Source organism: Mus pahari, chromosome 2 (genome assembly GCF_900095145.1).
Source record: "Mus pahari chromosome 2, PAHARI_EIJ_v1.1, whole genome shotgun sequence".
Lineage (NCBI taxonomy): Eukaryota > Metazoa > Chordata > Mammalia > Rodentia > Muridae > Mus > Mus pahari.
In genome coordinates this window covers 42,709,371-42,724,090 of record NC_034591.1, presented here as the reverse complement: position 1 = coordinate 42,724,090, position 14,720 = coordinate 42,709,371, and positions in this window count along the sequence as shown.

Below are 14,720 nucleotides of genomic sequence, written 5' to 3'. Positions count from 1 at the left end.
GAGTGAATAAAACATTCTATGAAAAGAACAAATTTAGTCAATATTTGTCTACAAATGCATTTGCACAGAAGGTACTAAAAACAAAACTCCAGTTTAAATAGTTGAATACACCCAAGAAACACAGGAATAAGGAATCCCATGTCAGAAAATCAAAAATGGGGAAACACCCCCCCACACACATACACACACAACAACAAAATAACAGGAATTAACCATTGCTCAGTGTTATCTCTAACACCAGTAATTTCAATTCCCCAATAAAAAGACATAGACTAATAGAATAGGTGAAAATAAAGGACCCATCCATCTGTTTTATCCAAGAAATATATCTTAACCTTGAGGATAGATATCACCTCAGGGTAAAAGGATAGAAAAAGATATTAAAGAGGGTCAGGAAATTGAACAGAGGTGTTTGGCAATGGGGGATGGGGAACTGGGGGTAGCAACCAGAAAGTCCCAGATGAAGATGCCAGGAAAGCAAGAGCCTCCCAGGATCCCACGGGGATGACATTAGCTGAAATACACCCAAAGGGGGAGGGAGAACATGTCAAGACCATACCCAGAGGTTAGGAATGGCCCCCCAGTTGAGGGATGGGATCATCCACCCATCTCCCAAATTTTAACCCAGAATTGTTCCTTTCTAAAGGAAATACAGGGACAAAGTGTGTAGCAGAGACTGAAGGAAAGGTCATCCAGAGACTGCTCCACCTGGGGATCCATCTCACATGCAGACACCAAACCCAGACACTATTGCTGATGCCAACAAATGCATGCTGACAGTAGCCTGGTATAGCTGTCTCCTGAGAGGCTTTGCCAGTGCCTGACCAATACAGATGCAGATGCTCTCAGTCAACCATCAGACTGAACACAGGGGCCCTAATAGAGGAGTTAGGGGAAGGAATGAAGGAGCTGAAGGGGACTTATCTGACATCAATGGGAGGAAAGGTCCTTGGTCTTGTGAGACTTGGGGCCCTAGTGTAGAGGAATGTTAGGGCGGTGAGGTGGGAATGGGTGGGTGGGTGGGGAGCACCCTCATAGAAGCAGGGTAAGGGGGGATGGAATAAGGGGGAAACTGGGAAAGGGAATAATATTTGAAATGTAAATAAATAAGATATCTGATTAGAAAAAAAAATAAAACAAAAGAAAAGAAGAAAAAAAAGCCAGAGGGGACGGAGTGCCTTGAGGCCCTCTCTAAATCAACAGTATTGAAGCTCAGAAGAGCTCACATAGACTGAGGCATCACACACAGACCCTGCATGGGATTTCTACCAGACAGAGTCCTAGACCGAAAAGAAGTGGAGCATGCCCACATCCCTAAGCCAGAAGTTATCTCCAATTGATAAGGACTTGCAAATGAAAACTCAATTTCCACCAAGGGGGTTTCAGTGGGGAAACAAACTACTCTTAAGGGTAGGCCGCATGCCCGGCAGTAAATGCCAACCAAAAACAACCAAGCAACGTCTTCATCTCTTAGTGTCATTAGAGCTTTCCCTTGTTTTCTTTTTTAATTTTATCTTAATTTATCTTATTTTATCTTAATTATTTGTCTTATTTTAACCTTTTCTTAATTATATATGTAAATATATTTTATTACATATAATCATATATAATATACATAACTATGTGTATACATACACACATACACACACACACACACACACACACATATGTATATTCTAGAGGTCCTTTGCATGTATTTTATGACTTCCAGTTCAGTGTTTGGGATTCTTGAGCATGTGAACCACTGGGTTTGTTTCCTGTTCCTTCTCTTGGGCTCTTTCCCTTCCGTTTGTTTTGTCCCATTCCAATGTGTTAGTTCTTTTTATCTTATTACATTTTATTTTACTATATGTAAAAAAGAAAACTCTAGTTTATGTACTGAAAAAAAAAAGTACCCTCTGCTGTGAAAATTTAGTACTAGTAGAAAACTTCATGGATTGAATCCGTTCTCAAAAACCATGTTTTCAGAACATTTAACAATTTAAATGGTGGAGAAAACGTCAACGAAGACCTACATAGAAAGACTCAAAGAAGTTTCTAACACCAATTTAGCATTTGCCCCACTCCTGCCTGCTTCCTCCTTCTACCATTCTCCCTTCCATCTTTACACTTAACTCCTGGAGGCCCAGAGGAAGATTGTTCGCTTGCTATTTTGGCTTTGTCTTGCTCTCAATGGCTTATTAGAAGACTTTAATAATATCATGTGCGTGAGTGCGTGAGTGCGTGCGTGCGTGCGTGCATGTGTGTGTGTGTGTGTGTGTGTGTGTGTGTGTGTGTGTGATGTGCATTGCAGGTAGAGGTCACGTGCATGTGCTTATGACAGAGGATACTCTCAGACGTGCATTCTCTCCTATTTCTTTGAGGTAGGGTCTCTCTTGTTTCTGCCAGGCTATGTACTCAAGGTAAGTTGGCTTATGAACTTCCAGGCCATTCTCTTCTCTTTGCCTCTCATGTCACTGGAGGAGTGCTGAAATTACAGACTCAAGCCACTACACCCAGCTTTTTTTTTTTTTTTTTTTTTTTTTTACATAGATTCTAGATATGACATTCAGGTTGTAAGACTTAAGCAGTAAGTATTCATTGAGCCATCATGCTAGCTCCTGTTTTGTTATTGTTTTGTTTTTTAATTTTTTATTGTTCACTCATACAATACATCCTGACGCCAGTTTCTCCTCCCTCCACCCCTCCCAGATGTCCCTGCCTCCCTCCCTCACCTCTTCCCGTGCTCCAATTCCCTCCCTGATCTACTCCTCCTCCCCCTCCCCCTCTTCCTCCACTTCCTCCTCCTCCTCCTCTTCCTCCTCCTCCTTCTTTCCCTCCTTCTCCGTTTCCATTCAGATAAGAGCCAGCCTCCCAGGGACATCAACCAAACATGGCATAACATGTTACACTAAAACTAGGCACAAACCCTTTATCAAGGTTGGATGAGGCGACCCAGTAGGATGAAAAGCATCCTAAAAGCAGACAAAGCATTCAGAAACACACATCCACTTTGAGGAGTACCAGGAGAAGACCAAGCTACACAACCATAGCATTAATGCAGAGAACCTAATTCTGACCCATGCAGGCGTCGTGAGCCCCCATGAGCCATGCTTAGTTGATTCCGTTGACGTCCTAGACTTCTCTGGCCCCTGTTTGTTTATTAAGATTCTACAATCAGCAGAAAACTTAAATTCACCATTGAAAAGACATTGTCAGGGGAACTATGCTGTGGATTAGAGCCTAAATCTACCTCTAAAACTCACAGTTTTCAGTACTGGGGACTCTGGAATGTGACTCTGACATCAGCTCTGGGCATCAGCAGATAAATTTAGTTATGGGTTTATAGGTGGTGAAACTCTAGGAGGAAATACACCTTAGGAGGAAGTAGGCTACTGAGGCACATATTCTTGAAGGGTATATTTTGTTTCTGGTCCCTTTCCCACTGTCCTCTTTCCTGGGATAAACAGTATCTCACCACCATACACTTCCACCAAGATGCATTGCCTCATGACGAGTAAAAATAAATCAAACCAAGTGCCTACAAAAGTGAAACTTGTATAACACAAAGCCTAAATAAGCTGTTTCTTTTTAAGCTAATGCATGCTACGCTGGGGAAGGAGAGACTGGACCCAACACATTAAGTTTCTGGGCTGCTCCTGCCTTCTAAAAATCCAGGACTGAGTTGGGGGTGCAGCTCATGGGTGGAATGCTTGCCTAATATATGCAAAGCCCTGAGTTTCATCCCAGCACAGCCAAAAATTAAAAATAAACACTCCCAGGCTTGGACAAGATGCTCAGACTGGTTTCCTTATTTTAAAGCCATAGTGTGTTTACTTAGCTAGATACTCAACCACCATAGATTTAAAATTAAAGAGCTGGCATGCACTGTGGTTGAATATAGGGCTGTAGTGTGCTGGAATCAGAAAGGGTTTCTCCATTGTATTTATGCCTACACCTATATCAGGAGAGCTGTGTCATTTCTATTCACTCTGCCTCCTAGATTCCTCACAGAGGCCAATTTTATGCTAAAATCTGTGATGTGCTGGAGAAAGGCCTTGGGCCATTCTTACTCCTACATATGGTGATGAATGGAACGTGTTTTTGAGATTCACTGAGTATAATTATAACAATTTTACTTGGCAGCTGATCTTGCCTTGCTCTTTTATCTTGTGGCGGTGTTTATTAATATTTAACTTTTATTTAGTTGCCTCCTTGATAGTGTGTTCTGCATAGATAATGCAAACATTTTCTGGTCTTCGGGAGCCTAATCACTAAAATGATGGTTCTATTCGTTCTCTGGAAGGGAAAAAAGTGGACCAACAATTGAGCACTGGCCAAGGTGCCTGTCTGATCCATTGTGCTCTCCACCCGAGCTCTATATGTGCTTGCAGCCATGAGCTCATTTGAGATTCTAGCGGCTCTACACAGAAGCATGACTTCAACACACAGTGCAGCCTGAGACCCTTCCATGAATCTTGCAAACACTGGAATGGTGGGATGCCAAGTTTTCCCCCCACCTTTGATTCCTGAAGGAGCTATCTCTATTGGGTTGGAGGGTAGAGATCTTGTCAAAGCCCTGAGAAACAGGCACACAGTAACTGAACATAAGGCTGAGGAAACATAAGGGAGTCAGAGTTGAGGACTCTTGGGGACTTAGGAAACAAGCCTGACTCCTCAATGCCTGGCTGTGGATACTGGATAAAAGCTATTGAGAACTTGTTGCCTAGCAACGTAAGACCAGTTAATAAAGGAGTTGGAGGCTTTTCATTCCCCAGACTGCAGGTAATTTTTCTAGGGGAGCTTGGAACGTGTGCTCTTCTATCTTTTGCTTTTCTAGAGTCTAATATTTGTTCTGCATGTCAATTAGATGACAGAATTCAGTGAGTTCTCCCTGGATGCAATGTGATATTTGGGGAGTGTGGGGGAGTGTCTGTCTCTTTAGCAACAGGAGCATAGATACTGTATTTAAAACCAAGAGTTCAAAAGTGAGCTGCATTAAGTACCACTTAATCCAATGGAGCAGCGGTGGCTGCATATATTTCTGAAATAACAAGGTAGGTAGAGGAGAAAGTGGTAAATAAAACATCAGCTGAGATCCTTAAAGGAAACACTTTCCCTCCCAAAGAGTGATGGGAAGGTTTGATTTCATTGTCCCATCACTAAACAAGCCACTGAAAACCAGCGGAAAAGGCCAGAACATGGGTTTTGCTCTCTGAACTGTAGCCCCTCAGATAATACCCACAAACCAGTGCGGCTCTGTGGGATGTTCTCAGTGAAACACTTTAGCTATCTGAAAGAAGAATTTAGTATCTGTTACACATAGCATTCTCAATTAAAATAATATATATTATTTTATAACAACTCTTTTGATTATGCGTAAATACTAGAAATACCAGTTCATAATGGATCAGAAATTATTTTTTCATAATGGATCAGAAATTATTTTTTAAAAAGAGAAAACTGTCCCTTATGTGCAAAGAAGCATAACTCTGAAGCACATCAACGAATCTTTTGTAAGTCTCTAAATATCAAATCTGCGTTTACTTGTGGGTCATTCAATCCCACCTACAACCAGTAACTCAGCTGAGAAAATAGCCACAGACATTGTAGTTGTATCCCAGTAAAACCTCACTTACGAAAGCAACCAGCAACCTTTGCTGTAATCCACTGCGTATTAAATTGACTGTGCCATCAGCCTGTGGAAGTTGCGACTTAGCACTTGGAGGGCAGCCTGGAGAGTCTGTTTCTGATAAGCTCCCTGAGGCTACTGGTGGTTATTCACAGGGTCACTTTGCACCAAACAGTGAAGATGTCCGCGCTGGACATCCTGACTGCATTAGAGTCCACATGTTACTCACTAGGAGAAGGTCAAAGAGCCTTCAAACTCAGTTTTCTCATCTGAAAAATGGAAATGATGTCTATCCTACTTACTTACGGGGAAGTGGCAGTAAAGGTTTGTACTTTGTACAGTGTTATGAGAATGCTAATGGAGATGATACAGAGGTATACAGTTGTAAGGTTTTCCACTGCTCTTAATTTTCTTTTAACTCCTTTTCTTTAAACAGCAAGGACACACACATGTAGGTTACCTTCTACCTGGGCCTGATAGCAACTAGCTTTCATTTAAGTTATCCCAGAGTAACAAATTCAGGCTCTCATCTCTGGTAAGTTACATATGTTTACTATTATCAGGCCTTGCTAAAAAAAGCACAAAGGGATACAAGGCAAACGTGTTACATATACACACCTGGGGTCTTGTTTACATTGCTGTTCAGAAACAATGTTTATTGTGACCTGAATAAAGTTCAATAGTTTTAAGATCACATGATTGAAATGTCCATATAACAACTCCATCAGTACAGCAGAATGCATATAGACTAAACCGAGCCATGCATATAGCACATACAATCCTGCACTTGATGAGTAAAGTCAGCGGTGTGCAGCATAGGGCTCCCCTGACATGGGGCTCAGAACAGTTGTACTTTTTCTTTGAAGATACTCTTTCTCTTTGTCAGAGCCCTGACACAGCAAGGAACCACAAGTTCCCAAATTACAGACTGGGCAATGTGACTGGTTTTGTTGTTTCTTTTATGCCTGCTTACAAATAAATATTTGTGTGAGGGCAAAGACATAGAGGAGGAGGTGCTTATGCTCGTTGGTAGTGCGGCTGTGAAGAGAGCCACACGGGCAGGCTATTCCTGACTTCCCAAACCCAATAGTTATGAATGAGCAGGTTGGTTTAGTCTACCTTACATTAAAAAAAAAATGTTATATATGGTATGGATCCCTGGGTGGGGCAATCTCTGGATGGTCCTTCCTTCTGTCTCAGCTCTGAACTTTGTCTCTGTAACTCCTTCCATGGGTATCTTGTTCCTCATTCTAAGAAGGGGCGAAGGATCCACCGTTGTGGTCTTCCTTCTTCTCGAGTTTCATGTGTTTTGCAAATTGTATCTTGGGTATTCTGTTTCTGGGCTAATATCCACTTATCAGTGAGTCCACATCATGTGTGTTCTTTTGTGATTGGGTTACCTCACTTACGATGATAATGTCCAGATACATCAATTTGCCTAAGAATTTCATAAATTCATTGTTTTTAATAGCTGATTAGTACTCCGTTGTGTAAATGAACCACATTTTCTGTATCCATTCCTCTGTTGAGGGACATCTGGGTTCTTTCCAGCTTCTGGCTATTATAACTAAGGCTGCTATGAACATAGTGGAGCATGTGTCCTTATTACCATTTGGAACATCTTCTGGGTATATACCTCACTCAGGGATCCATCCCATATACAACCACCAAACCCAGACACTATTGCACATGCCAGAAAGATTTTGCTGACAGGACCCCAATATAGCAGCCTCTTGTGAGGCTATGTCAGTGTCTGGCAAATACAGAAGTCATCTATTAGGAACACAGGGTCCCTAATGAAGGAGCTAGAGAAAGTACCCAAGGAGCTAAACCCTATAGGAGGAACAACAATATGAACAAACAAGTACCCCGCCCCCAGAGCTGTGTCTCTAATTGCATATGTAGCAGAGGATGGCTTAGTTGGCCATCAATGGGAGGAGAGGCCCTTAGTCTTGTGAAGATCATATGCCCCAGTACAGGGGAACACNAGGGNCAGGAAGTGGGAGTGGGTGGGTAGGGGAGCAGGGCGGGGGGGAGGGTATAGAGTACTTTTGGGATAGCATTTGAAATGTAAATGAAGAAAGTATCTAATAAAAAGATAAATAACATACAACTTTGCTTTGAATCTGACAGAGATGTTTCTAACAAGTACTTGTCACTGCTGCATGGCCTGACCAATAAAGTCATGTGATTAATAAAAAAAAAAAAAATTGTCAGGCCTGATCCATGATCTTTTAATACAAGCACTAGGAAGCTGAAAACAGTCAAATAAATGCAAATAGGTAGACTTTGTTGTTGTCTTTATATCACAGGATTATGTTAAGCACTAGCATTGTTCTTTTTCTTTTTCTAAAGGAAGGTATGAGGAAGCCATCTAGTTTCCTGAGAGAAGCTAGCTCTATTGGACAGGACACGAATTTTTGTATTATTGAAGATATTATTCTGAGAAGGGCAGAGCAGAGCAAATGGCTCTTTTATCTGTAACACAAAGTTATAATAAGACTCTTTGTGCCTGGCTTTTGTAGAAAATGGCTTTGTCTAGAATGGAAAAAATCAATGAGTCTCCAGAATTTAAAATGGAAAAATTAGCATTTCTGAGAGAGAGAGAGAGAGAGAGAGAGAGAGAGAGAGAGAGAGAGAGACCTCTTTGGCAGATAAAAATTGGACCTAGGGTCCTAAAGGTGGAGGGGGGCTGAACCAATCCTGACAGTGTTCTCAAGACCAGGAATGGCATCAGGACACAGTGCTGGGTGGAACGAGAAGTCCAGAAAGTAGTAGGCCGTTGAGGCCTCAGCTTCCAACTGTGTACTCTAAGCTTGATTTCCAGGTGCCTCATGAGATACATTCCAAGTCCTCTTGTACATGCATGTATACACATGTATATGTGTATGTGTATGTGTGTGTATGTATATGATTTATATGTATATGTATATGTATACACATGTATATGTATAAGTGTGCATGTACATATACATATATATGATGCATATGTATGTGTGTATATATTTGTGGGTACATATATGTGTATGCATGTATGTGAAGGTAGAGGATAAACTGGGGTTGCTGTATACCTTTTTTTTTCTTTTTTTCTTTTCTTTTATGTTATTTTTAAGTAAGGTCTTTCAGTAGCCTGGAGCTTGTCAGGTAGGTGAGGTTTGCTCCCAGCATCTGACTGTTTCCACGTTCCCAGTGTTGGGATTATGAGTGCTTGCTATTTGGCCTAATAATATTTTTTTGAGACAGGCTTTCTCTGTTTAACAGAGCCCTGACTGTCTTAGACTCTCTTTGTAGACCTGCTTGGCCTTGAATTCACAGAAATTCCCCTGCCTCTATCTCTGGAGTACTGGGGTTAAAGGCATGTGCCACCACACCCAGCCTAAAAAAAAAAAAAACAAAACTTTTATTGTGAGGTTCTAGGATTTGAACTCTGGTTTTTATGCGAGGCAAACACTTTACCAACTGAGCTATGTCTTCAGTCCTTCCCACCCTAGATCCTTCTTTGTCATGGCAGACTGATCTGCTTACAACTTTGGCCTTGGAGACAGATGCTTATGGAGACTGAGCAAAGTAATTGATGTGTTTTGAAACACTTATGGGCATGCGAATGCCTCTGTATGCATGCTCAGGGAGGAAGAGAGGGGAGAGGATCTGGGTGGGTGTACTGCTAAGCTCAATGGCTTTCCTGCTTCAGATGGAAGCCTGAGGATTGAGATGTCAGGCCTGAAAACAAGAGCTAAGAAGTGTTGATGTGGAAGCTCAATTAAGGAGACGTTCAGGTTAACTGAGTCTAAGAGATAAGCTGTACCTACAAAGCCATATCCTAGGAGGAGTCAACATGGCCAGAGCCATACAAATTCTCCCATGCAACAGCCTGTGGGTATGACAAAACAAAACTGCCATGAGCAAAGTCTCCTGTAGCCTCGTAGTTGAGGTAAATCAAGACTAACCCTTTCTTTTCATCATATCAACTGCATGTCAGTTGATGACTTATGGAGTACTCTACACCATGAAAAGAGAAATGCCTGATAAGAAGGGCAATGTGATTTTCCATCATTAACTAGATAATAAGAGAGATGACCTGGCTGGAGATATATCCCATTTTAAAAGAGTTCTTGGCCAGTATGCATGTAGCTATGGATCCGATCTCCAGTACCAAACAAATTTGGCATGATGACTCATGATTGTCATTTCTGCACTTGGAAAGTAAGATAGGAAGATTGAAGTTCATGGTTGTCCTCTGCTACATTTGTAACTCTGGGGCAGCCTGGGATACTTGAGACCTTGCCTCAAATAAATTGATATGTAAAATAAAAGGACTGGGGAAGTGGCATGGTGGTTAAGGGCTCTCATCGCTCTTCCAGAGGACTACAGTTCAAGTCCCAACACTTCTGTCAGTCAGCTCCCAACTGCCTGCAACTTCACTTCCAAGGTACCCCACACTGATGCCTGGCCTCTTCAAATACCTACATGTCCATGCCATAAGTGTGGCACATGTGTATGCTCCATCCCTCCCCTATACAGACCATTTTTAATCATAAGAGCTAATTAATAAAGTAAAATATGGATGTGACTATACTAACATCATCATATCATTTTTGTAGGAATCAAACAAAATAGCAAGTGATAGTCCCTTAAGAAGAAAAAATTGACATAACTGCAGAAATAGTCATCATATATAGTAGAAATCACAATAGGTATCATAGGTTTGTGTAGGAATCTTGACATGACTACAGCCATGTTGAATTATAATTGCCACGACTGTCTCTGAACAACACTGGTAGGATTCCCCTGCATAATTTCTCAACACAATATGGATTGATCAAGTATGTCCTAACTTGCATGAAATCATGTTTGTCCCAGGTGATTGTAAAATCCTTCTATCTGACCCAAATAACAAGCCCACTGTCTTCCTGCCACCTGGGCTCATGCTTCTGTCAGATGGCCCTCAATAAATTGCACTCTGCCATCCTAGATCCAACTTCCCTTTAACCTGTGACTGTCTCTCCTTGTGGCATCCAGAGTGAGTGTCTCTGTAATGGTTGGCAGTTTTTATTTCAGAAAAAAAAAAAATCAAGAACCTAAGGAAATCATCAAGTTTGCTCATCAAGTGTGTTAGTGCTATCTCGCCAGTCCAAGACAGATTCAACTTGAACACACAATAACTATTTTATGTATCTTTACCTGGAAATAGGACATTGGCAAATAAAATTAAGATGAAGTCATTAGGGTGCACTGTAACCCAGTACTTCCATGAGAAGAGAGAAAGTGGTTTGTCTTTAGAGAGAGCGCCGTACAATTGAAAGTGAGTCGAAGCAATGAAATACCTGGAGCTTCAAGAGGGTAGGGTTGGTGAGGGAGGATTCTCACAGCACGGTCCTGATTGTGTGATTGCAGGTTTGCCATCTTCAGAGCTTTTTGAGAACTAAATTTTGGTCATTTCAACCGAGTTTGTAGTACTGAGTTATGACAACCCTGGCACACTAACCATCAGTTACAAGCACTGATACAATTTCCTATAACTCTGAGAAAATGTCGGAATCACAGACAAGTTACTAAAGAAAGGAAATAGTTCCCAAAGAGCATGAGATGGAGCCTAAGAGTTCAAACACACCAACCCACGAGGGACATTTCACATTCACATCTCAACCGTGAATACACTAGACAGTCATGTCTTTTCACGATGAAACAGTCGGCTCGTGGATACCTGTAAGGTGAGCGAAATAAGTCACCATAGCTGCAGCCCTCCTCTCGTACTTTCTGAAGAGGGGATTTGAAATCTGTGGGTAGAGGGAACATGAAGCTTCCTAGAGAAAATAGACCTCATTTCCCTGCACCCTGACACTGACAACATTCCAAAACTGTGGCCTAGGGTGAGAAGGAAATCTCTGAGGGAAAGAGAAATTGAGAGGTACATTCTCAGGATCCAAATGGAAAAAAAAAAATCTTCGGACTTGGTTTCCTAGCAACAAAAGTCAGTGTACTTGGGCATCCTGTTGTCACTCCTTGAAAACAGTGACTCCTGACGAGTCTAAAGAACAAAAGGCAAAAATAAAATGTAGTGGTGGCTAACATCACATTCAACTCTGTACCTTAGCAAAAGTGTATTACAAAGCACCTACAAGCTTAGTCGTCCACATGTTTCAATGGTTTTAAAAATCAAAACGTGGCCCTGACATTAAATTATTAAAATGATGTACTGTCATTTGAGGCTTTACAGATATAAACTGAACTAAGCCCTTTTGTGCACTCACAACTCTGAGATACTGGAAGCAAACTAACCCCGGGAGAGATGTTTAACTTCTCTCCCCTCTGCTTTGTGAAGATTGCCATTTTTATTTCATTCAAGTTATTTTGATTATTCTCACAAAAGGAGAAATGATAATAGCTTTGAGACTGCACATGGGGAAGGCCATCAACATAGAAATCATCTTTATTCTAAGACATTATTTTAAATTTAGAACTTATACTTGAAAGACAACTAGATTGTCATTTAGCATGAACCTCCTCCACCAAACCTAGAAAATGAATGTGCTGCTGCACCTAGTACCCCGATGGTTCAATGGCGAAAAGAAATAGATATACCCTAAGGCACTTCTGTTACCTTTCTTTTTAAAGTTAGCATTTACACATCTGATTGTAATGAATGGACTTCACTGTGATGGTTCCAGTGCATCATATGTATGTGTATGATTTATGATGTATGTGTATGTGTATGATATATGTGTACGATGTATGTATATGATGCATATGATGTATATGCATATGATATATATACATATGATGTATATGTATATGTGTATCTGCAATGTGTATACATGTATATATGAATATATATTATTATATATATGTACATATATCATATATCATATATGCATACTTCATACATTGATCATGCCCATCTCTCCTTAGTGTTTTCTTTCCTGAAACCTTTTCTAACCTTAGTCATTCCTCATAACACTTTCAGGATTATCATTTTTGTTTGGTTGTATCTGTATATGAAAGAGAACACGTGACACTCATTTGTGTGTGTGTGTGTGTGTGTGTGTATCTAGCTTATTTTGCTATCATACTGCCCTCCAGTTCCGCTCATTTCACTCCAGAGGACAGAACTTCATCCTTTTTTATGGCTCTACTGCACACGCATTTTCTCTTTATGCTCACCTGCTGAAGAGCATGTATGCTGATTCCCTCTTCCCTGCTGTCTAAGATGGAACACATCTCTCTTTAAGGCCAGTACGGACATTTCAGAACTACATAAGAGATGAAGCTACAGTGCCATAAGAAATGGCTGCTGCCAAACCTCACCAGGTAGGATTTGCTTCATCAAACCTATTGATCCTCAGGACAATTTCTTAACCTGAAGTACTCAGAACTTAAATTGCCCAGGTTCTGGAATTGGTTGTGTTTAGGAACATCTATTAAGGTTCATTAAACAACCTACTGACTGAAAAGTAATGAATTCACAATTAAAAGCATAAATATTGGCTAAGAATGATAATAATACTTATTTGACTGGTGGATTTTCCCTTTAATTGGCAAAATTTTAAGAAAGTCAAAAGTAAAACCCCAGTTTGACAAGCAACTGAAAATTATCGGCTTGGTTATTTGGCATAAATGCTTTCTCCCATGAGGCTCTGCTAGGGTGATTGGTTTCCATTGGAGGTATATATCTGCCAAAGGGGACTCCTTTCTTCTCTCCTTGACCCGACAAGTGACCCCCTTACCTACTCCCACAGAGCTTGCATAGGCAATGACAACCATTGCCTTTGAAAATCTGCCTTTTCTTTTTTCCATGTCTAAAAACCCCTGTTCTAAGAAATAATGCCTTCAAACCCAAACATTGACATGAAATCTGACAGTGTTTGCGAATGCATGACACATTGTATTCACTCTGTATAGACTATAATGTTTGATTTACATGAGAAATTTCTCCAAACGGTGTGTGTAACGTTTCGTGGCAACAATCATAGTTCTCATCAATACAAACAAACATAAACGTGGTTTATGACATCTTAGGAGAATGTTTATAGGCATAATTTAGGGTAGTGATGTGAGCAAGATAGATAAATGAGTGACAGCTGCTCAAGTCTGTCCTGGAAACAATGAGAAATGGTGCTGTACAGAACGGGAGTCTTCAACTCACCAAGGTGACTGGCCCTGACGCCCTTGGCTCTGAGTCCCATCACTCCCTACACGTGCCATTCTGACTGAGTTTGCTGGCTGACTGTCAGAGGAGAGAGATCACACCCAACAACTTCCTATGAGTCAACTGGTGAATCACAGGGAAGGACATGGGACACACAGTACAGCATGAGCTGATGCCTGTAATGTCATCCCTAGCCCCCAGAAAGGCATGCGCGTCCGTTCCTTCTCCCCCAACACTGAGACTGAGCTTCCCGTGTTCTCTCTTACCAGGAGTAGCAGAAACACAGCACGCTTGTAAAAGAATGGGTGATATCAAGATGGGAGATAAAAGTGTGTGTGTGTGTGTGTGTGTGTGTGTGTGTGTGTGTGTGTGTCGGGGGCGGGGGGGAGGGGAACAGAACAATAGGCAAGAAGTTTCAGACTTAATTAGAAAACATAGGCAAATAGATTTGCTAACCCCCAGAGCTGTAAGTAACCTACTTTTGATGACTACACATTTAAAATCTTCTGTTGAATCGGCCTTATTCCATCATGCTCTGATTATGTGCTTAGCTTTTGAGGCACAATATTCTCTTTAGAGGCTTTTGCCTCTCTCAGAGTCTTTACTCTATTTTCAAAGCAGATTACGCTCTCAGGCGGGCCTCCTGTTCCTTTGCTTTGGCTCTAGAAAGAACTAGAATAGAAATGCACCCAGTTTCTTTGTTCTCTGTTGCTTTGTTTTTGTAACCTAGCTAGTTTTAATCCTCACGTTCATCTTTAACACAATTGTGGTTGCTCACGATGTGTGCTTTTGTTAAAATTAAGTCAATTATACGGAAGCTAGGTAGAATTATACATTAACATCACTTTTAAAAAAGTAGTAAAAGAGCCGGGCGTGGTGGCACACGCCTTTAATCCCAGCACTTGGGAGGCAGAGGCAGGCGGATTTCTGAGTTCGAGGCCAGCCTGGTCTACAAAGTGAGTT